Source organism: Xenopus laevis, chromosome 5L (assembly GCF_017654675.1).
Source record: "Xenopus laevis strain J_2021 chromosome 5L, Xenopus_laevis_v10.1, whole genome shotgun sequence".
NCBI classification, from domain to species: domain Eukaryota; kingdom Metazoa; phylum Chordata; class Amphibia; order Anura; family Pipidae; genus Xenopus; species Xenopus laevis.
Window position 1 is genome coordinate 92,710,836 of NC_054379.1, and position 23,789 is coordinate 92,734,624.

Genomic DNA, 23,789 nt, shown 5'->3' on the forward strand with positions numbered 1-23,789 from the left:
AGCTCCACTTACCTGCGCTCCTCATTGTGCAGCTCCGAGTCCCTCTGTGACTGAAGCCTTGGTGCAGTTCTGCTTAGTGGGGTCGCCGGCAGCGGCTACAGGAACAGCCCGGGCAGAACGTTCGCGGGTCGGCGGCGCTGCAGCTGCTGGTGAGGAGAGCGAAGGAGGGAAGTCGATCCATGGGGAAGGAGAGACAACAGCTGTTGCTGGACGCCGGGAGGAGGAGAATGCCTGTCAGTGAATATCCAGGAAGGAGAAATCGATTGCTGCAGTGTGGATGGTCGTCTTTTCGCCGTTTCTGAGAGGACAGGAAGTGGATTTTCTGTAAGTTATTTCTTAATAAAGGCTTTGCTTTTTAAAAGATTTATTTGTCTTGGTGTTTATTTTTCGTTGTGCACTAACGAATTTTTAAACATTTTTTTTTGATGTTACTGGTCCTTTAAAGAGAATGGCGGCCAGCCTGCAAGTGTTTTTGCTTTGGATCAAGCTGGAAGGGTATGAGATTATTACTTTTAGTGTGAGTGTTTTTTATGATAGTTAAAGGGGCTGTTCGCCTTTTAAATTAACTTTCAGCATGACCTAGACATCAATATGGAGACAATTGCGTGCAACTCTTTTTCTTGCCTATGATGGCTTATTTAAGAAAAACGCGTAAAAATATTTCCATGTGCATGTTTTTTCAGAAAAAAGGTCACACCAGTGACAATTGTATAGTTCCAACACACATATCTATCTATTATCTATCTATCTATCTATCTATCTATCTATCTATCTATCTATCTATTCCACAAAATAGCCAGCACTCTCGAAATATATTTCAGCTTGCCTGGGTGCAGTATCCAAAATTACAATATGTAGTCAGCAAGAATCGGTCCGCACTCGTCAGGTCTTAATGTAGAAGTTAAGAGAAGTTCTAATGGTTACGAGTAGCGAGAGCTAATGTTTTCGCGGCGCTTTTCCTCCGAGGCCTTTTCTTCAAGTGTTTGATTTGTTTGTAAAATGCCATAAATACCCAAACAAGGTGGAGTAAGAAACACATAGAGACTGATGTGTTACAACATCACTAAAATGCACATTTTGCATATTCATCATTAAACTCTCATAATAATAAATATCTCATAGTTGAGATGTTTTAATGATCGATACGTGCAAGATGTGAGTCCGCGTTTTAGTGATCCATTTTCATAGGTTTTTTTGGGCTGGAAGTCACTCTGGCCCAGTTCTACTGAAACTGAGTGTCTGGTGGGTTTATGGTCGCCAATTAATTTATGGTCTGAGTGTTGTGCTGCGTTAAATAAGAATAAAATCATGTTTGTAAACGCAGATATGGGGAAAGGTTTACTGGAAAGTGGATATGCTCGGAAAAAGAAAGTGTAAGTAGGTAAATAAGAATTAAGAGACAGAGAGCTGCACTGATGGAAACACAGACTATTAAAGTGGCTTCCGCAATTTTTATCAAATAAAAAGGGAGACCCGTGGGGATTGAGGGAAAAATATGAAGCACATAAAGCATTTCTCTGACTTTTTATAGCCATGTCCACTTTTTAAAGAATTGTGGATTTCTAACTGGAATATACATTTCTGCATGTGATACTACAGGTGGTATCCTATAGTTTATAAATAATTATGTTTTTTTAATTTGTGAATCTTGTTTTGTACTCACTGATGTTAGTGGGGAGGCTTTGTCCGCAGAGGCCTGCAGATACGTCGTTTCCACATGGCTGGGCGTAGTACACAACTTAAAGAGAACAGTAGACCATTCTAATGTTCACTATTCATATAATTATAAATTCAAGATTCTGCTTAAAATCGAGCATGCTGTTGAATAACAAAATGGTACATGCCTTCAACGTGTCTGATGCTCCTCGTGTGTGAAGGCTCCAGCTTTACGCAGAGTTCAAAATATGCATTATGTCAAATTTTGATTTATGTGACACCAACTATGAATGTAGCCCTTTTCTGTGAGCAGAAATACAAAAGGGGAGTAAGTGATCTTATAGCATAGCAGACCACAAGTACGATCCCATGACTTGTATGAGTACAGTCTATATGGGTGGCTGGCAAGCGTAGATAGATTTAGATAAAAATTCAACATTGGAGTGAGTCAGAGATATGCTCTGGACCTGCACCTACTTTAGATTGAAATTGTTGGTTAGGAATAATGGAATTATATTCCAGTAACAGGACAAAGACTCGATGGGCAATGCAAAAGAAATAAATATCAGTTCATCACAAGCTGAAAGTTATTCATTGTAATCAATCAGCTGTTGCAAACTCAGTAACCTATCAACTCCTGGAAATTTAATTGTTTTCAACTACGACAATGACTTTGGATTAATTCAGCTATTGCTGAGTTGGCTGGATTTCCATTATGGAGCACACATGTTTTTTCCACAAGACAACACCACTATTAAAAGGGTATTTCTTCTGTATGTGTATGTGAAGCCACAAAGTCAGAAATGAAGTTGCATTTTGTATTGATAGGAGTCCAACGTAGTACGGAATTGTAATATTTAAGAAATGCAGAACAGTGTAGAATTTCGATAGTGTGCAGTTTAATTCTGCTGCTTGATCTGATTAACATAATCCAGTTATGGTAAAAATTTCTTCAGATATGTTGAGTTGTATGGCTGGTGTGGAGTAATTGAATCGATCCAACTTCATTGCGCATTTCAGAAGAATGTGGTGTTGTTTGTGGACACTGGAGGTTTGTTACTGTACAGTACTACAGCGTGTGGCCTGGCTGATATATGGGAAGAGAAGAGTGAACAAAAGTGTTTATTAATAATAACCATGGCTGCCTTCCGCTAAACAGAGAGCCTTCCTGTGTAATGCCAATTAATCAATACCACCTTCTTCCTAAACGTACAATACTCAGCATCTACAACAGCAGGATCTGATGGTGCTGGACATGCGCATAGTCATGTGTCAGCTGAGAGTGGCAAGCCTTTCTGAACCGAGATTGATTCACCTCCTAGTCGTTTATGATGTGTGAAAAGAAATATCAGTTCGAACATACTAAACTATATAGTATTAGGTTTTCCTTCAAAAATTTGCTGAGAACCCAACCAGCCACCTTGCCCCCCCCCCATGTGCACATGTGTGAATTAAGCTGGTGTGCACATGAACAATGGTGTGCCCATAAAATTGCTGATAAAGATTGGAAATCTGAATTGCGGAGTGGTTGAGGGACAAGGCTGCATTTGAGTGTATGTTGCCTTTAGTACCCCTCAGATGTGTGTGCCTCTTCTGCCACCCTTAGTTTCGGCTCTGCTTACCAGTTATTCTCATCTTGTATAGTAGAAGGGAACAGATTCTTTGGAAAGCAAATCAAAATTTAAAAAAAAAAAGTGTTTGGAAGGTGAAGAAAGCCCATAGACTAGATTTGCGCCCTAAAAGATATCAAGCCTGCCACCACGTCAAGGTAGGCTCACTGAGCAGGTCTCCTAACTACTCTAACCATCTTATTATTTTCCTATTATACTATCTGCTGCTGCTAACCTGGACTTCTAGTAACATATGTCCAGGGGAAGGCAAAAAAACCCAAAACCGAAACAACTCAATAGTTTGTTAACTGTCAGGGAAAAAATCCTCCCTATTATTCCTGCGAACAAAATTCCTTCCCCTATATTCTTTGACTGGAACAAACTCGCTCCAATCTATATTCCTATGTATTCCGACTAAACAGTTTTAATTTAAATCTGATAAAACAGTTAGTCCTACATTTAAAACTCTATCATATTATGTTATTTGCATCATATTATCTTATGGCTTCTCTCTAACATCTTATTATTTTACTTAAGAATTATATGTTATTAACACCCTACGCATTATTCTTATATTTGACAGTTTATCTATTCTGTTTGTCCTAATACAATATTATTAATTTCTTTTTATTCTTATCATACTATACTTTCTTATTATATAGTCTAGCATTTTCTCCTATCTTCTCTTGTATTTTAATTTCTAACATCTAAGCCTTTAGCTATCCTTTCATGTGGACCATATTTCTTATTATGTTGTTATACCTATGTGATCTCAACATCTTGTTTATTTTGTGACATTCTATTTAATCTTCTAATATTCCTATCATATTCAGTATTATAAACTACAATCTTCACACACACACGTGGCGCTAAGCTACATAATATATTTTGCTACTGTCTTATACTTGATATACCCTACTACGGTACTTCTATGTATTCTGACTAATCCAATCTTTAATGACACACTAAAGCATCACTTTATACGACCATCACTACTGAGTGTTCGTTATTTAGTTTATACATGATACTATTATTCTATATTCCTGCCTATTTCTTAGTTATACCTTTATTATCCTCTTGTACTATCCTCTGCTTTACATTCTCTACTATTTACCTAAAGTCTAGTTGATTTCGTCTACTATCTGTTTTATAAAGAGCCCTTTAGTTATGATCATTTAGCCAAAACCTATATACACCAAAGCGGATGCCAGGCTGCGTGTGTGTTAATCAAATTAAATACCTTACCACCATTTAAAATACTTACATCACTCCTCTATACCACATTTATAATGAGGTAGGCAGGGTGTAGCTAGTAAGCCATACAGAATACAAACTGATGCGTAGGCTCAGACCCAAGTTTTCACCATGGAATGCGGAAGTTATAGTGATGAAGTAGCTTTGATTGGAAAATGCAAGTGACTTGATGGTAGTTCCAGAGATGGATTTGATGCCGACTGGGACTGCATGACTTGTTGGAGTTGGCGGCTGATCTTTAGTAGGCAACGATGCATCAGGTAGAAGCCTGATGCGTAGAGCTGCCAAATGGATCTGTGAATTCATACAGCAGACGGCTCGTGTGCCTTTTGAACAAATTAAGATTGTTTTCCAATCGCTGATATATCAATCGCGAGAAACTACTACTCTCACTGGGCATATGCACCCATCTCACCACATCCCACACCACATCTAGTACGCCCATCGCATCTAGTACTACTAAGACTGCAGAGGAGTCATCATGGAAATCTGCGTCTAACGCCACCACACATCTACACGTATGAGGCTACAGGGTTCCCAATGTTGAGACCTCTAAGGCTGCTGGAGACCTGCTCTAGTAAACAGTTATGCTATGACGACAGCGATCCACACACACTCCATCACCTCCTACACACACTATCTCATATGATATCATAAAACGCAGTCGTAATTCAGTGATCCATCTGCTCTATGAGTGCACACACATAGTAGCAGAGAGCTACGACTGCCTTTGCGTAAACTTAAGTGAGTGCATCTGGCAGGGACCTCCGTCTGCTCATTTTTAACCTATTAACACCAAAAATATGCTGGCACTGGAATCCCACGAAACGAATCACAGAACCTAGAGCAAATCGCACGCACTACAGACTCCTCTATAGCGTAGTACATACCTTCTCTTATATCTCGAGAAAGAGATCGCGACGAATCAACGTATCTCTATCACATATGTGCCCTCTCTATAACACACAACAACGAGGAGAGCTAACAATACTGCTTACTTATCATCCACAATCAAATTCGTAGTCAAGTAACTATCTGCTGGTCTACTGTGTTAATACTGATCACATCGTTGAGCGTCGGTGAGATATCCGCTTCTACCATCATTGATATACAACTTACAGCTGTCTAACACAACGCTACCATCGTCACTATATCTAAACTGTCGGTTCGTCTCATACACTACTAAAACGATATCTACATGGCCTTCATCGAGCGAGAGCCCATATTTGCCATTCACTTCCAACGATACTGACATAGATCAGCATTATAACTAGAGAGTCATTGTCGTCACTATCTCACACGACATGTACACACAGTATATACCAAGAACAAAGTAAACGCTGTGGAAACACGATGCCAGCATTCTTACTTTTATTTCCCTTGAAATCTACTAGCACAGGCTTAGGGCTTGCAGATGTGCAGTATTCTAACATTAGAAAAGAATATCTTAGGAAGCTTGTGCTATATGTACATTGCGTGTAAGTGTCTGAGTTTGAACAACTTTCTTGGATTTTCAACCTGTTTTTTACTCAAAAAGTGTGTTCTTAAAATGAAAATGTTAAACAAATGCATGTCTAAAAGAATGCATTTAATATTGCCACCTTTAAAACCTCTCTCTGCCATAACATCAGGAGAACCTATTTATCAAGCGTAATGAAATACAGGAAATAAATCCAATTATAAAGTTGTGTATTTGTACTTACAAACTGATTTATGATATGTATGATTTTATGAATGTTGAAATCATCAACTGAAAAGATCTATCCACGGTATTTATAAATATGTGGGTTTTTCTATCATTTATTATAACCCATTTAAATGAAAAGGGAGACAAATGCATCAGAAAGAAATTCTGGAGTACACAGTTTTTTACAGAGAATTATCCAAATGCCCACTTTATTTTACTCCTTGCTTTGCAGTCAGTTAAAATTAATATGCAGCTTTGTAAATATTCCTGGAATTTAGATGCATTATGGAGTGATATGTGATATTATAAGGCATTTTTGCATAGCTTGGCCCCTAACTGTGCACTGTGGTTGCAGTCTTTATAACATAAAATGTACATGAAGGAGTTAACTCCTAGAGCTATTCCTGTTATACAGGCACATTAATACAGAAATATTGCTGGGTTAAGTGAAGACTCTTGGATATTTAGTATGCTGAACTGTTAGATAAACTAAAGAGTGTAGCTTGTAATCCATGGTTTCACAATATTTCAGTCATATACTTACAGGTTCTGGCTGGAAAGGTGGTTCAACATTTTGTATTTCTACTTTGATCCAGTTGATGGATTTGAAAAAGGGGTGTCTCCTTATATCCCCCTTGAACCCAAGCCGCTTGTATGGCTTCTTCTTTAGGAGCTAAGGGAACAAAAAAAGTGACTTACTGCTACTAATAGAAACCAAAACTACAGTCCATATAAATGCCATATATATATCCTAATCAGATGCACTGGCACCCACCTTTTCCAGAAGATCTTGCAGTTCTCTACTGAGCTGTTCTGAATAGCTGGGCTGGCAATTGAGGATAAAATGGATGCATTTCTCTGCTTTACGGCCTTCATAAAAAGGTGATCTTCCAGTGGCCATTTTGCACAAGACAATCCCAAAAGCCCACCAGTCTACTGCTGAATTGTAGATTTGACACTGGATCATCTGAAATACAAAGAACAGATCATTCCCCATCAAATACAGAAATTCCCGTTTACAAACATTTGTTTGTGTTTATGCCTTGATGAAATTTTGGCGTTCAAGGGTTCTGTGATCAATCTGTGGTCCAAGTTCTCCCAAGAAAAACAGAAACTCAGTTCTCAGTGTGCAGAAAAGGTAGAACTATATAGGTGCTACAACTAGCTAAGAGCCTTTGTTTTTACAAGTGATTCAAGGGTTAATAATGATGCTGGGATTCAAAGAGATACTTTTAAAAACATAACAGCTGAAGAAATTATTATTATTATTATTTGAAGAAGAATAAATGTTTGACCTCCAATCTGTCAGGTTAAGATGTAGATTATTGACCACTGAAAAACATTATATGGAATGTGCCTCCATTGCTTTCCATACTGTAAAATTCTGTGCATTACATATATCAGTAATAAGTCTCTCACCTCTGGGGCCATGTTGTGCAATGTCCCAATTGATCCTGAGATGGTTTTGTTGCCAAATACGTTCTCAGCAGCCAATCCAAAGTCAGCAATCTTGATGTGTCCCTTGCTGCTGAACAGAATGTTTTCCGGTTTGAAGTCTCTGTAAAGTAAAGTACAGGTGTCACTGCATAATTCTGTTTGTATAGCAGAACATGTGCGGTTTCAACTCTACATAGAATAAAAATCTAATGGCCATTTGTGGAAACAAAATGTACAAAGGTTATGCATGAGGGCAAACGGATGACAGCTCCCTCCTATGGCAGGATGCAAAGTGCAAAAAATATTGTAGATTGCACCAGATTTTTTGTACTTTGCATCCTGCAATGGATTTGTAATACAAGGCCCCCAATAATATCAACTATTAAACATATTACAGAAAGATCACATAGAAAACTGTAACTTCTTACCGATGGATAATTCCTTCAGAGTGCAGAAATTGCAGGCCGCACACCATCTCAGCTGCATAGTACCTTTGAAAAAAATAAGCAAAAAATGCACATAGTGGATATATATTCTTTACCTTACACCTTTAAAGGACAAGGAAAGGTTTAATTACTGGGGTGCCAATTTTATAAGCATCCTCCAGTGATTATAATCATGAATTATGATCATAATAAAAATCACATCAGCCAAAGGACAATGTTAGTGAGTGTCATGTTGCCATCTTGCTTTCTGTCCCGGGGATCCCTACTGCTGCCCTGTGCTGTTTGCATGTGCATTAGTGAAAAGAGTTTGGCATCTAAGTTTAGTTTTAACTCTGGAATGTGCATGTGCCAAGGCATCCACAAGGATTACCTGGACTGGTGACAAGGTGGTGTGTGTCAGGGACTGGTACAGTGTTTGTGTTGCTGCTACACTCTGGCAAAATGTTGTTGCCATACTGTGTTTACTACACATTTAATGTATGGCTGCTACATGAAGAAAAGCACCTCCCCAGGCTGTATGTCACTTACAGTACGGAGTCCATGTCCAGATAGCCTCTGTTGTTTAGAAGATCTTGTAGGCTTCCTCCACTTGCATATTCCATCACAATGAAGGCATGCAGCTGGATAGAATTAGAAAAAGAAATCTCCTGTTACATAGATACCACTGCACAACAATATTAAAAGAAAACTGAATTCAATTAGTGACCATACATCCCCTCCCCAGGCCCCTCTCCTGAACTGCTGCAACCACATTCCAAGTGCAGCCCTGCACCCCTATACTCCTTAGGCATAGCTGAGTACCATGGTGACTGCAACGTTCTTCTGCTTCAATTCTGCTCCTTGGTGCTGATCACCAACTATGAGCATGTGCTCTGGAACCAGGACCAGATCAACCTCCAACCCTGCTGTGTAGCTCAGCCATAATAGGGCAGGTACAGCAGAATCAGACAAATTATCTGTGGAACCACAAGTCGGACCTACTCCTGTGTGAGGAGTGATGCATTATGCAAATATAGTTCTTGGGGTTTCCCAGATAAGGAATCTTTCTGTAATTTGGATCAACATTCTTTATCTCTACTAAATAATAACTTGAACATTTAAAAGAAAAACGAATAGGATTGTTTTGCCACCACTATGGATTTATGTTACGTAGTTTCCATCAAGCACAAGGTACTGTTGTATGATTACAGCAAAAAAGGAAATTATTTTTTAATTTTTCAATTATTTGATTAAAATGCATTATTTGGAGATGGCGTTCCTGCAATATTCCGCTTTCTGGATAACCGTTTTTTTGGATAAGAGATCCAATACCTCATTTGTAATGATGGGTGGATACAATGCCAAGGTGAACTATAGAATATTTTCTAGTCAGCAAACACTTTTAGTTCTTTTTCATGTATTCGAATAAAAACAGTAATTTAAGACAACTGCGGCAGTAACTAGGCCTCCTCTCAATCTGAACTCAGGTATAAATTTGCTGGGCCCTGTGAGACTCGCATAGGGATATTCCCCTCTAAAGCAAATTGTATGTTCTCTTGGCAAGAGGCCACTACATCAACACACCTCACTGCAATATAACACTTAATTGTACCTGTGTTTGGAATGCTGCATGGATGTTGCACAGGAAAGGGCATTTCCAAGCCAGCTTCATCACCTTCCACTTCGGTCTCATATCTTTCTTTAAGCTTGATGTTCTCTTTCTTAAGGATTTTAATTGCCACTGGTTCTTTCTGTTGGGCAATGATGCTAACATAACCTAAAAAAGAGAAGGGATAAATGATAGAAAACCATCACAATGTGCAAATAATTTAAAGTATTTGATTCTCACATTCGGATTTTATACAATAAAATATTTAATATCATAAAAATGATATACAGAATATTTAATTCAATAAGCAACAGAGATCCTCTGCCAACTGCTTTGCTCCACATAAATAATAAAATAAGGCGCCTGCCATCCTGAGTTCTCTATCAATAGGGCATTTCTGTCTGACTTCTGATTAGATCCAGGGCTGCCATAAAGGGGGTAAAATTAATTCCACAATCACAGGCCACTTTAGAGGTAGGACTTACCCAAGAATGGATAAAGGACAAAGACCAGTTTCACTAAACTGGAAGCAACTTAGATGCATTTCTAAAAAAAACACACAGGCACACCCACATAGAAGGGTTCCAGTCAGGCTAAAAACGTAGGCCCCTTTGGGTTTCTAAAGACTTATGGGGCAAAGTAAGTTCTAGTGACAACCCTGTATGGCCTTTACACCAGTATTTGTAGAAAAAAATAGATGATCAAACCCTGGGCCTTTGTTTTTGACTGTTAACTATAGGTACTTTATTTAATGGCAGATAAGTAAAACATGCATGTATTGCTCACATTGCCAAATGATCCATTGCCCAGCTCGTGATGGAAATGTAGCTGGAAATGTCCAGTGGATCACATCTTTCGTTGTCGATGTGGGGGTCCTCTCCAGGAACTTCATCCTTCTGTTTAAAAAGAAATTCTGTTAATAATTTATATTATAAATATTGTTAATACGTATCTTTTATGGCCATAATCAGGAACCGGAAGTTAGGGTTCCGCACCATTTTGGACTTTCCGCTCGTACGGTCGTGGGCGTTAGCCCGGCCAGGCAGCCTACGGGCCCCTTCCCGGCGTTGGCCCGGCGAAATGGCCATAATACTGAGGAATCTATTAATAAGAAACTGAAAACAAAATTTAAGGAAATATACACAAATGCCTCTTTTTCCTCACCAAGGAACAGGTGGGATGTGGTATATAAAAGGTCTGGTCATAATCTAAAATTATACAACATAGTGATAACTGAAAGGAGAAGAAATGTCATATTCCCACTTGGGGTGCCAAATGTTAGGAATCCCCAAGTGATTGTATTTAATTACCTGACACCCTGGGCCAGTGCTCCTATCAGCAGAAACCTGCAACAGCCCGGGATTCTTCCAGCGAGCACCATGGAACGATCCTCTTCCGGCTTCTTCTTTCTTCTCGCAGGTGCGCGTGCACAGTAGATCGAAAGGTTGAGCTTTAACAAAAAAGCCAGCTATTTTGTTCTACTGCGCATGCATCTGCACCAGGAGATTTAAAGAGTGAAGAAGTAGGAAGATGATCGCTCCATGGTGCTCACTAGAAGAACCTTGGGCCAGTGCACTTTTCTGCTGATAGGAGCACAGGCCTGGGTGTCAGGTAAGTCAATACAATCACTTGGGGGTGCCTAACATTTGGCTCACGAGCATGCTCATGTTATTCTCAGCTCAGATTAGTTTAACACAGCTCCAGTCTAACAGCCAATGAAGAGATAGCATTGCTGGTTCCCATAGAAACTCTAGCTGGCTGATCATATTTTATTCTCCTAACCCACCTCTCCTGAGCTCAATTTAACCATTACAGTGCTCAAACCCAGCAGAATCTGTATAATTATTATCACTTACTTTAAAGCACCAACATATGCGGCACCACCATACTATTGGCTCAGGTGAACCCAAACACATAACAAAAGCAATGGCAAAGGATAGAACAAGCATAAAGGGAGACATTAGGTCAGAAACATCTTGCCCATATGAGCTTACAATCTAGGGGTTATACTACAAATGATAGGAGAGGCACGGGTTTTGCTTCAAGGGGAACTATAGTGAAAATTGAAAATTTAATACAAGCTTCAGCATACTGAAATTAGAAACTTTCTAAATACAATCAATTAAAAATTCTGTACCATTTCTTTAATAATCAAGTTAATCTTCACTATCCCTCTCTCAGCATCTGTTTCTCCTTTAGTCTTTCTTCATGCAGGAGTTGGTTGTCAGATATTCAGTTAGATCCAACGTATCTTATGGGGGGGGTCTTTTTGCCTAGAAAATGTATTAGAGCTCACTCTATTAAAATCACTAGAAATCCTGTATCTCTACATGCAGAATTGTTGCAAAGGCAGTTATTTTTTTAGTGTTTGTACTGGAATCAGTTTATTTGAGTGAGCTCTAATACATTTGCTAGGAAAGGAAGCCCCCCCCCCTATAAGATATATTGGATCTAACTGTCAATGAATATCTGAACCGAACTGCTGTATGAAGACAGAATAAATAGAAACAGATGCTGAGAGAGGATAGTGAATATAAACTTAATTATTTCAGAAACAATTCAGCATTTAATTGTATTCGTATTCCAGTATTGATAAAGCTTAATTACATTTTAATTTCCCCCATCAGTGTTGACATACATAGGATCTACTAGAACACTATGGTAACCATTAGAAGGACTGAAATGGGCACACAGCTCCTTAGGGAACAACACAGTAGTGAGAATAAATGAGGGATTCATAGGAAAGGATCAGGATTTGTTGGCTAGAGTGATGAATAGGTATGATAGATATATAGTCAGACAGACACAAGTGGATAACTGGAGGAGGCAAACTGTTTAATGCTAGGTTTAATGCTAGGCATTTGCAACTGTTTTTTATGTCAGTTATGGACCAGTGACAGCTTTCCCTTAGAGTGATTGTGCTCCAATGTCACTGTATCTAATACATTAAATACCATGTTACAGTCAGGCTGGGAATTTGCCTTTGCCAATGAGGTCAAAATATGATGTCCTGTGGCTAATAGCCATGGGTATAGGTAACAAGCTTGAAGAGACAGTTAGAGACAGTTACACTCTGTTATGGGATAGTCTGATCCTTTTTACCTTCTGCTTCATTCCCTGTCGGCTGCTTCTTGGTCTTTTCCACCTTTGCTCTTCCTTCTTCTCATACAAGAGGCCTCTGTCTCCTCCTCTCCCTCTTCCTCCTTCTCCTCTCTCTTGGCTCGCTCTGTCTTTTTGTGGGGTTTTTGTTGTTTATCTCTGGGCTTTGCTCCCTTCTTTCTCTTAACCCTCTCACGTGTTTCCATCCTGCTGTCCTCCTCAAGCTGAGATCTTATTTGCTTGATCATATTGATTGTAGAGTCCATCCCTGGATAAGTTCTTTTCTTCTCACTGTAAAAAAAATCGCTTTGGAAGTCGCTCAAATCTCCAAAATCTCCAAATGCTGGTGCAGCACCAAAGACAACCAAGGGTCGTTGCAACCAACTGTTACTTTGCAAGGGATGATGGGTATATAACAGGAAGTGCGCATACCATGTGACCAACTGCCATTTTGCTGCACCTGAATGTTACAGCACATGTACACTGCAGCCCAGATGCAGATTTAACAGAGCATAGTTAGAATAGGAAAACATATCTGAGGAATAATTATTATTATTTGTTTACAGCTAATCCTGAGATCCTGGTATAAAATGATAAATTCTTATATCACTACATCAGATGGGATCATAGAAAAATAAATTAGGAAAACAATATTTCCTATAGTATTTCCTATAGAAGGCAGTGGTGAAACATTCACTTTCATCCAGAGTTAGAAAACTCAGCAATTGCTTGTGAGACTTGGGCAGTGTTGTTGAGTTTAGTTCTCAGGAGATGTCAGGTAATCCTATGGGTCAGCAAATGAACACAAATCTTTTTTATTATGTTTAGTATTCAATATAAACAGGCTTTTCTGAAAAGGTTTCAGTTCAGACTGCCATTATTATTTATTTCTGCCTACCTAGAAGGAGGAAGTGGAGACATGAATAAAGAATTCAGGTAACCTGTCTGGCCACTTGACCCTAGTGACTGAGAGTGAGATGTAAGGTGTTGTAAATAATACCACTCTAGTGGCATAGTTTTTCTAGGGCGATAAAGGTTAGGTCAGTGACTAAGATCACTAACATGCGAGCATTATAGGATGTTTAAAGTGGGCCCCTGACATTCTAAGGGTTTTGCAAATTTGCACCCACCAGGTTTAGGGGATTGGCAGAGCCTCCCACTTGCCACTCATGAATACAGTACAGCCAAATTGCAGGTAGTGACATATTCATTAGGGAACATTCATGTCTGTAAGACAATGTAGAATGGTGCAGGGCTGGGTGCAAGTGGCCACAAAACATGTTGATTTCCATCCATATTTTGCATATTTTTCCGTCCCTATACTGTGTAAATGACCAATATTAAATAGATGTTCTTTAAAGCTGAAAATGTAATGATTTAATCAATTATACAGACCAGTAGTACCACATTTTACTTCTTATGGGAAAGGTTAGCGGTCCTACATGACATCTGAGAGGAATGTATATTTAATCTGAAAAACATTACCTCATAAAACTGCACTCGGTAATTTATGTTTAAAAAACAAGAGCTTTATTACCTAATGCTTCCAAAAGAAAAGGAACATTCATAACCTTATATGTAATTACAATGATTCATAAGGTTATATTGTACTTCCCCATTTCAGAAACATCATATCCAAATAGTGACAATGCAATATGCAAATTCATATTGTAAAATAAACCCATTTTTTTTGAAACTGAAACATAATGATACTACAATTTTTTAGGTTGCATATTGGAAGATGTACCTAAACCAGCTTTATAAAAGTCACACTGCACATGACAGTACTAAAAGTTCCCAGCAGGAGACAACAGATGCCATTGCTACATGTACCAAAGGGGTAGGGGTTAGTCTCTGGCTGAATCAGTTCATGTTGACTGGAGTTTTTTTTCTATCTGTCCACATTTAGTTATTGTAGGAAACCTGAAGCCTGATATTTCTATTTATGGGACCCTGATCTTGCAGAATACCAAGATACTGTATAATTTCATTATTTAAAAAACAAGGTGTTGAAAAACATTTTTTAATAAAATATATCCCTTTGCATTCACTTCTTTGATTCTTTTTCCCATCTGTAAAGCCTATGGTGTTTGGGCAAAGATTTGATTCTACAAAGAGAAATGAAACCATGCATTTTGTGCATTCTGAAATGAAAATGTAATTTACTTGATACTAAAGTGGCCTGTAATGTTTTTCCTTGTTCCTGTTTAACATCTGATGCTGAATAACATATCAAATTTAACAATTTGGAAGCAAAAAGATAAACCAAAAAATAAAAGGAAATTAGAGAATTTGCAAACACACTTTTTAACATATTCCATTAAGAAACTTTGGCAGATATCTTGCTTTTTTTTAATTTTTTTTGTAGATTAGCCTATAAAGATTTTAACATATTCCTTAATATAATAAATAACAGAGACACTTTTTTACATACAGATTACAACTACTGGTTCTTTATCTTTTTCTTAAACGCTCCAAAAGTGCAATTCAAAGGCTCAGATTTACTAAGGGTCGAAGTGAATTCGAAGTGAATATTTGAATGGAAAAACGTTGAATTTCATAGTATTTTTTGGGTACTTCGACTTTGATTTGAAGTGAAAAATGCTTCATCTATTCGACCATTCGATAATTTTATGTACTGTCTCTTAAAAAAATGTCGACACTTTGCCACCTTAAACCTGCTGAATTGCTATGTTAGCCTATGGGGACATCCTAGAACATATAGCCAACATTTGGCTAAGTTTTTAGAAGTTCAAAGTGAAATCGTACGATCGTCACGATTAAATCGTATTATTCGAAGTATGATCGTACAATGTTAAAAATCCTACGAATTCTACTTCGAATATCAAACAAGCCTATTCGATGGTCTAATTTCAAAGTTTTTTGCACTTCCAAATCTGATAAATCTGCCCCAAAATGTCTGTGCACCATAAGGTTTTCTCCAAATAAAGATCTCCCAACACATTTGAGTTATGCAGGTCAACAGTCAATCCCAAGCAAAGGTACTTCCAACCAGTGTGATATAAGAGCCAGTTAGCCAGGCATGGGGGCAGATTTATTTCAAATTTGAGATAGAGTTTATCAGCGATAATACATACTATATACAGTATCTATATCTATATATATTATGCATTGCCTCCCCAACTCTTTTTAAATCTAAATATGGCTCACGAGTAAAAAAGGTTGGGTTCCCCCACAATAGACAATAGCTTTGTTTTAAAACGATTACTCTGTTGTGATGAGTTTCTCTACAAATAAATATTTCATTTATCCTTTGCAGCCTTTATTATGAAAAGGAAAGTGCTGCAAACTAAGCAACAAAATGATTGTATTTGTTTTTGTACTGCAATGCTGCTTGGAGGGATCAGAAAATGTAACAAGGTGCTACTCCTGTTATTAGCCGTTCTGTGCAGAAGCATCTCAATAGAAAGAATTGCCAGCACTTTCTCCCACTGAGGGGCAAATTCACTAAAAGACGGAAGCACCTAACGCCAGCGTGAATGCGCATTTTCGTTAATTCGCCGAATTCACTAACGGACGCTGGCGTAAATTCGCTAGTGTTACTTCGCACCATTACGTCTGGCGAATTTGCGCAACGGACGTAACTACTATGGGTGATAGGCTGAAAAAGATCGAAATTTTTTTGGGCTACCCTCCTTCCCCCCTACATTTCCTAACTCTTGGCACCTTAAATATACCAGTGGGCACATGTGTAGGGCAAAATAAAAATTTTAATTTGCTGTTTTGAAGGTTTCCCAGGCTTGTGTAGTGATGCTACATATACCTCCATTATAACTTCAATTTGGCGCCACATGCAAATTAAGCATCGCTAGCGTAACTTTGGCTTTGCGAATTAACGCTAGCGCAAACTTCGCAACTTACGCTTCCCCTGAGCGCAACTTCGGATTTTAGTGAATTAACGTAGCGCTGGCTAAAATACGCCTAGCGAAGCGGATGCTGGCGCAACTACGAATCTTAATGAATTTGCCCGAGTCCCCTGGGTGTTATATTTTTATCCATTATTTTCACTGTGATCTGAGTGCAAATATATATGTTTTTTTTCAAGCAGAAGCGACTTATTATCAAGACCCACAAAGAGTTCCTGTAGGGCAACTTGTAACTAAATTATTAGGGCTGAACCCCCGAATCCTTTACGAAAGATTCGGCAGAATACCGAACAGAATCCTAATTTGCATATGCAAATTAGGGGTGGGAAGGGGAAACCATTTTTTTACTTCCTTGTTTTGTGACAAAAAGTCATTAGATTTCCCTCCCACCCCTAATTTGCATACGCAAATTAGGATTCGGATTGGCGGGCAGAAGGATTCGGCTGAATCCGAATCCTGCTGAAAAAGGCAGAATCCCGAATCGAATCCTGGATTCGGTGCATCCCTACAAATTATTGTCCCAGACCAAGTGCCGACATGTTTAAAAACTGTTAAGGAATATCCATATGCTACTGTTAATCATAGTTAGCCCAATGAAAATATCATCGTAATACAACTTTTGTAATGTTTCATACAAAACTTTTACTCGATAACTCTGACTAGCTAACATGGTACAACACCATTACCTGTAACATCTATAATAATTCATTAGCAGTAGCATTTGGAGAAGTGTATAATTTCTTTAAGAAACCCTGTTATACCACAGTTTAGAACTTTTTCAGTGATATGAAATAAATATAATTAATAATGAATATTGCAGTAATGAAAGTAAAGGCACCTGTCCTCAGAGATATTCTATAATTGTGCTCAGTATTGTCTCTTCTCATTGAAGATGAGCACCTGTAAAGAATTAGCTAAGATAATGAAGCCCCTGAGTGACAGATGGGCATTAAGATCTAAAGGGTTAAAGCAAGGGGACACAACAGTTCTAAATAAAATATGAGTGGCCACAGGCATTTTTGCCAGATGCTATGAAGCCTGCTTCTGAAGAATACTCCCAGTGGCCTCAAAGTTGTTGCTTATTTTTGAATTCCTGGTTTGGAAACAATTTTTGGTTGAGTAAAAGTCAGGTGTACTGCCAAACAGAACCTCTTGTAGGATATTTTATTACGTATTCAGTGGATAGGATAACTTACAATTCAGATGATCTCATGTTCTATAGAACACATTTGAAAATGTGTTGATTTGTTAGTTTATGGAACTTAAGCCCTATAATCTACGCAAAAATATTGACCACAATATCAATATTGGGAAATATCTTGAGATGGTATAAGATAAGTCTATGATTGATTTCGCTCCTGAGGCACAAAATGTTTAAATCTTTTTACAATTATGTACTGATACAAATAAACTAGTACGTTTTTCACTCAACTGAGCTGCTTTGACTTTACTCCTGTTTGTGGCCTGGAAAGTGCCAGCCTGTTTTTCTGTGTGTTCCATGTATGGCTCCCTAAGTTGAAGGTGTGGGGCTTGAGCACCCGGACCCAACGTACAAAGTGGTAAGCAAGTACATAACTGATCTCTCTTTTGCTTTGTGTCATATAGTATAAGATTAAATATATAAGAAAGGGATGCAAGAAGTCTAGTTTGCATAGAATGCAGAAAGGTGAGTACACTGGGACAGACTATCCCACATACCACAAAGACTTTAATGCAAGAAATCACAGATAAGAAGGGTTAAAGAAAACAAAATATTCATCAGATCAGAGTTCTCAAATAAATATAAATAAATTGCCTTCTGCTATTAAGTTCCAGGGTTCTAGGAGTCTGTAATTTGCTTCTTGTCTTTGGGTGGAATGATTTTCACATTGAAAGGTATAAAGTATTCCAGCAGTGCCTGGGTATTCTTGGAGTCTAAGTGGTAGTCTTCTGATATTTTCTTAGCAGTCCCAGGTTTCTGGAGAATTTTTATAGTTGTTGAGAAGTGTCAGTGCCTCAAGCACAGAAATCTTTCCTTTAGGAATACTCTCTACATCCAGATCCATAAGGGACTCTCGATTCACAGTGAGTTTTTGGAAGTCTAAGCTCTTCTTGCGCAGATGCACTCTCTTGGTTTGTACCTATTTAAATGGTTAAAAATATATCAATATCACATTTCTTTATAAATGTAACAATTGTTGGCTTACTTGTTTTACCAAGCAAATACACTCGAGTTCCAGGGTTTTTCTCAATACATTCAAGGCGTGAGCTTGTTTTCTAAATTCACACAGCTACTTCAGGGCAGTTCCATCAGAAGTACTGATCAGATTTTCAATGCACAGTTAAAAGGGGCATATAACTGATATACTTACATAAATCCCTCTACATAATTCATAAACATGCCATTTACTAATTTTAGGCACCCCCAGTGATTCTAATGACTTACCTGATGAGAAGAGGTTCGCTCTATGGTGCCTTGCTGAGAAGCTCATTATAATCACAATGATATAGCTAACACTAATTCCTTTACACATTGTACAACATGCTGTTTATTACTTCATGTTTCTTCTTTAACAGAAAAACTAAAGCTTAAAGTAGAAGGAAAGGATTAATCACTCAGATGGGGGGGGGGGTGTTAGGCACCTCCAGTGAATATAATTACTTTCCAGATACCCCAGTCTGGTGCTGCCGTTACTAAATAACTGCACTGTCCTACAAAGAAGTAGACTAAAATGCTGCACCATTATTTTTAAAAACTCTGTACCAGCCCAAGGCAACCCCAGCCCTTTAGCAGTGTAGATTTGTGAATTCAAAGATGCCCCGCTTGCTCCCCAACTTATTTTCTGCTGTTTCACTGCACATGCTCTGTGCTGCTGTCCCTTATTAAATTGAGGGAGCAACAATATACTGGCACATATATAATATACACGCACACAGCATGGACTTTATATTGAAGAGAATTTGGTTCTGAAGTATAGTAAAACAAAACAAAAGAAATCCATCTTTTGGCTGGATGTTAAAAAAAAAAGAAGGCTTAAATAACTTTACCTCAGAAGATGGGTCACTGAGTCAACATAAACTTCTTTCAGCCTTGTCCAGAAGCAGATTATCTTTGTTACGGATTTTATCTTCAATGTCTGGGTGATCTGATTAAAACAGAAATGCACCCCAAATAAATATTATTCAAAAAAATCAGCAATAAAGGATCCCATTTGTTGCATTTGCAAACGATTGCCATTTAGAAGTCAGGAAGGAATTTTTTCTCCCTCTCAGGCAAATTGGAGAGGCTTCACGAGTCGTGACCTCTAACCACTGAAGTGAAGAACTACAATTCCCACCATGCATTTCTCTCACATCCCATCTAGTAAATGTTTTAGAATATATAATATAAAAAAAAATTCTGCTCATAAAAAAAAAAAAAAACACAAAAGCAGTGAGAATGCCAGAATTAGGCTGCTGTGAGTAAACATCTCCCCCCCCCCATTACTCACGTGTTTTGGTTGCCCTCAGTGCATCCTCTGTTTTCGGGTGGGAGGGTGCAGGCCTTGGCTTCTCCTTGCCAATAAGCCCATGAGCCCGATTTTCAAGGTTAAAGTTGCGGAGTGCTCGTGTTAAGTGTAGCCCCATGCTTGTTCAGAGCACACTCACTGACACAGCGTGCCTGAATATCCTCCGTCTGAACATGAAGCCAAACTGGCCTGACGATTTCCTGGTTGAAGCACATAAGGCAGCCTGTAGGGGCGCGTTGCCAGTACAAAGGTTGAATGTACGGTGTCCATTGTAGGACAACTTCCGTCATTGTGCTACATGCGTTCTCCCTTTGTCAAAACTCCTGCATCCCTAATGATTCAACTTCCACAACGTGCTTTCCAATAACTTATCCCTCATCTATGGCATCACCTCCTGCTACATACTTCATGCACTCCCTTACATCCACTATACTCCATGCCTCCTTCTCTATACTCCAGCCGTCATTCATCTCAGTTGCGGAATCCAGAGAATTAACCCTCCTCCACAAAATCTCAACTGTGTTCTATCCGTTTTCCTTAGCAGCTTTAACGCTGGGTGTATTTCATCTGTTTTCCTCAGTTTTGCCTCTTGCATTATTTGGCTGCACCCCCAGCATGTAATAGCCAATAGGAATCCGCAGAGTGTGGACACGTGCAGGCAATAGGTTCGACAGAGGGAGAGCGCATGCGGCATATTAGTTATGCAGGAACATGTCCTAAAATGGACACTGTAGTGTTGTCAGTTCTCCGCCAATCACAGTGCAGCTTACTGCCAATGGACAAGATGCTCTCGGAGCTAACGCTACGACTGCCGGCAGTGTTACTATGTTCTTACTGTAGCCTAATGGCCGAGGTGGTCTTTGTAGATTTTACGTGCCAACCAAGCTTTTGTCTCTTCAACTAGCGACTGGTGAGAGCATCTATATCATTCTGGGTTTCACTCGCGCTGACAAAGCAGAGCCGTAGCAGCTGTCATTCTGGGTGGCAGCTTTGTGAAGGGGGTGTGCCATCTTGAACAGGAGAAATGGGCATTTATCTAATGGAAACTGTCTGTGAGAGAGTTATATGCACGGGATTGGCTTTTTGCTAGGTACAGCAGCCAGCATTAGCTTTCGAGGCTTAATCATGGGAGTTGTAGATCAATGATATTTGTCTGTAGTTCAGTGATATTTGTCTGGCCATATCTCGAAGGCCTATACTCTCTTGTTGTTTGTAATGCCGAATGTTGGAGTATCTGGTGGATGATTGAGTGTTGTAAACTGCCACAATGTGTCCCACAGATTTCTATTAACCCCAAGTCTTGATTAGGGTGACAGTGGTTCAGATATTTCAATTCAAAATCGGGAGTCCATATAGTTAATCAGCCAGGCCCAAGGGACTCGCCCCAGTTCAGAAAGGCATTCAACTACAAAAAAGTTTATATCAAAAACGATATAAGTCCCAAGGCCTCTTCAAGTAAAAAATATTAATTTATTGTTATTCATATTAAAACAGTAGCTAGTACATACTACCCCACATACCCCACCTTACGCGTTTTGCACCCTCCGGCGCTTAGTCATAGGTGTATCCTATGACTAAGCGCCGGAGGGTGCGAAACGCGTAAGGTGGGGTATGTGGGGTAGTATGTACTAGCTACTGTTTTAATATGAATAACAATAAATTAATATTTTTTACTTGAAGAGGCCTTGGGACTTATATCGTTTTTGATATAAACTTTTTGTGACAGTGGTTCAGGCCTACAATATTCTGAAACAAATTCATTTCCACACCTAAATGGTAATAGGAAATAAGGTCTCAAAACTTCTGGAGTTTCTGCTGCTTAAAGGGATTGTTTACCTTCGTAGAGTTAACTTTTAGTATGATGCAGATAGTGATGTTCTTAGACAATTTGCTCTCCAGTTTGCACTATTTACTATCATTTGATGGAATTTGATTAGAACAATTACACATTTGTTTTTAGAAGACAGTAGTGAAAGCTACAATCATTCAAAAGCTATAAATAAATAATGTAGTCCAATTGAAAAGTTGAATTAATTTCACAATGTCAGTGCACATGTGATTTTACAACTTTGAAAACTTTAAAAGTCTATGGAGTTTGTGGGGAAATTCTGAACTAGCATAATATCTAGTGATCAAAAACAATCCCTTTAGAATATGTAGAGCAGTTTTGAATCCCCTATTAACAAGTAGAAATGTCTCAAGGTGTGTATAGGTTTTTTCCTTCTTATTATGGTGAGAGCTGTGAAGCTTCTCTCCTTGAAGTGGTTGTACCGGCAGATTCATTAGATAGAGTAAAGATAGAGTTGGTTGCCTTTTTTGCAAGAGAGAAAATACAAGTATGCTGAAATTAACACATCTCTTTCTCTGTCGTCTTAGGGGGACACAGGGACGATGGGGTTAAGCTCCATCCTCCAGGAGGCAGGACACTTAAATAAAAATTAAAGGGGGCGTGCCCTATTGGGCTTAACCCTGCACACTGTGCTCTAGCCTTCAGTTTTTTAAGTGTCCTGCTACCAGGAGGTTGGACTACGCACTCTATCTAGGAATATATGATTCTACGGTCAGCCCTGTCTGACACCTGGGGTGATACTAAGAGCAGAGTTACCTGTCTCTTCTACAGTAAGCCCCCAACATGGAGTAGCACACCGGGGTCAAATCCTAGCCTTGAAGGCTATAACGACCATCCAGACGTTGCCTGCGCCTCACTGGAGGGTAGAGGGTCTGGCCGGTGGTAGCCCTTAGTAATTATGGGCAGAGGGCTCCAGCGGTGCTATTCTGCTGCAGAATTCCCTCCCTCCTAACCCACCTCCGAAGAGTTTTCCCCTGGTTGCGGGTTAAACCTCACTTCAGGTGACGGAGGACCAACATTTCTGTCTCCTCCCTTCCTCGGAATAGCGCTCAATTGGTCCCTCAGTGCCGGCTATTACCTCTCCTGGATGGCTTCCTGCATCATGCCGGTCAGTAACCGAATGCGCTGCGAGCATTCATATCGCCAGGAGAGGAGGCAGAGGTGAGCGTCTTCATTCAGGAGGGACTTAGAGTCCCGCGCCATTATGCATTGCCGCGCGCCGCTGGAACGCATATGCGTTCCATCGGCCATTTTGAAATAATAGCGGCGCAGAGCGGCTGCTTCCTGCATAATTACCGGTCGGTAACCGAATGCGCTGCTAGCATTCATATCGCCAGGAGGCTGAGGTGAGGTCCTGTACTCTGGAGGGTCTGAGAGTCCGGCGCCATTTGCATTGCCGCACGCGCTGCTGGAACACAAATGCGTTCCAGCGGCCATTTTGTAATACTAGCGGTGCACATCGGCTGTGAACTGCATGGTGGTGTTTTGGCTATGCAGCTACTGCCACAAAGATACCGAGCACGTTCTGGCGGTGCAAAAAGGTCAAATCCGCAGTGCCTAAGGCTCTCCTGTACCAGCATCAGTTATTCAACTCATGCATGCATGATCACCAGCAGGGGCCCACAAATGACAGCAGGTAGGCCAGTGGGCTACAGCTAAGCCGGGGGAGGAGAGAGAGTACCCCCACAGCACGGGTGGTTTATTGCATGTGCGGTGCTGTTCAGTGGGGCAAGGGGCCAAATCTGCTTCAGATAACAACCCCAGTCCAGTAGCAGTACCAATCAAGGT

The 23,789-nt window shown here is 39.5% G+C and overlaps 1 long non-coding RNA gene and 1 pseudogene across 1 annotated transcript; both read right to left on the reverse strand.

Annotated features, from left to right (window-relative positions):
* Positions 1-7,019: 7,019 nt before the first annotated feature.
* LOC121393736 lies at positions 7,020-8,112 on the reverse strand. The gene is made up of 3 exons (XR_005961302.1): positions 8,073-8,112; positions 7,627-7,765; positions 7,020-7,174 (listed from the first exon to the last, which is right to left on the reverse strand). It is a non-coding gene; the product is annotated as an uncharacterized LOC121393736 (long non-coding RNA).
* A 10,243-nt stretch (positions 8,113-18,355) lies between these two features.
* On the reverse strand, positions 18,356-20,427 carry LOC121393912 (annotated as a pseudogene).
* Between the last annotated feature and the right edge of the window lie 3,362 nt (positions 20,428-23,789).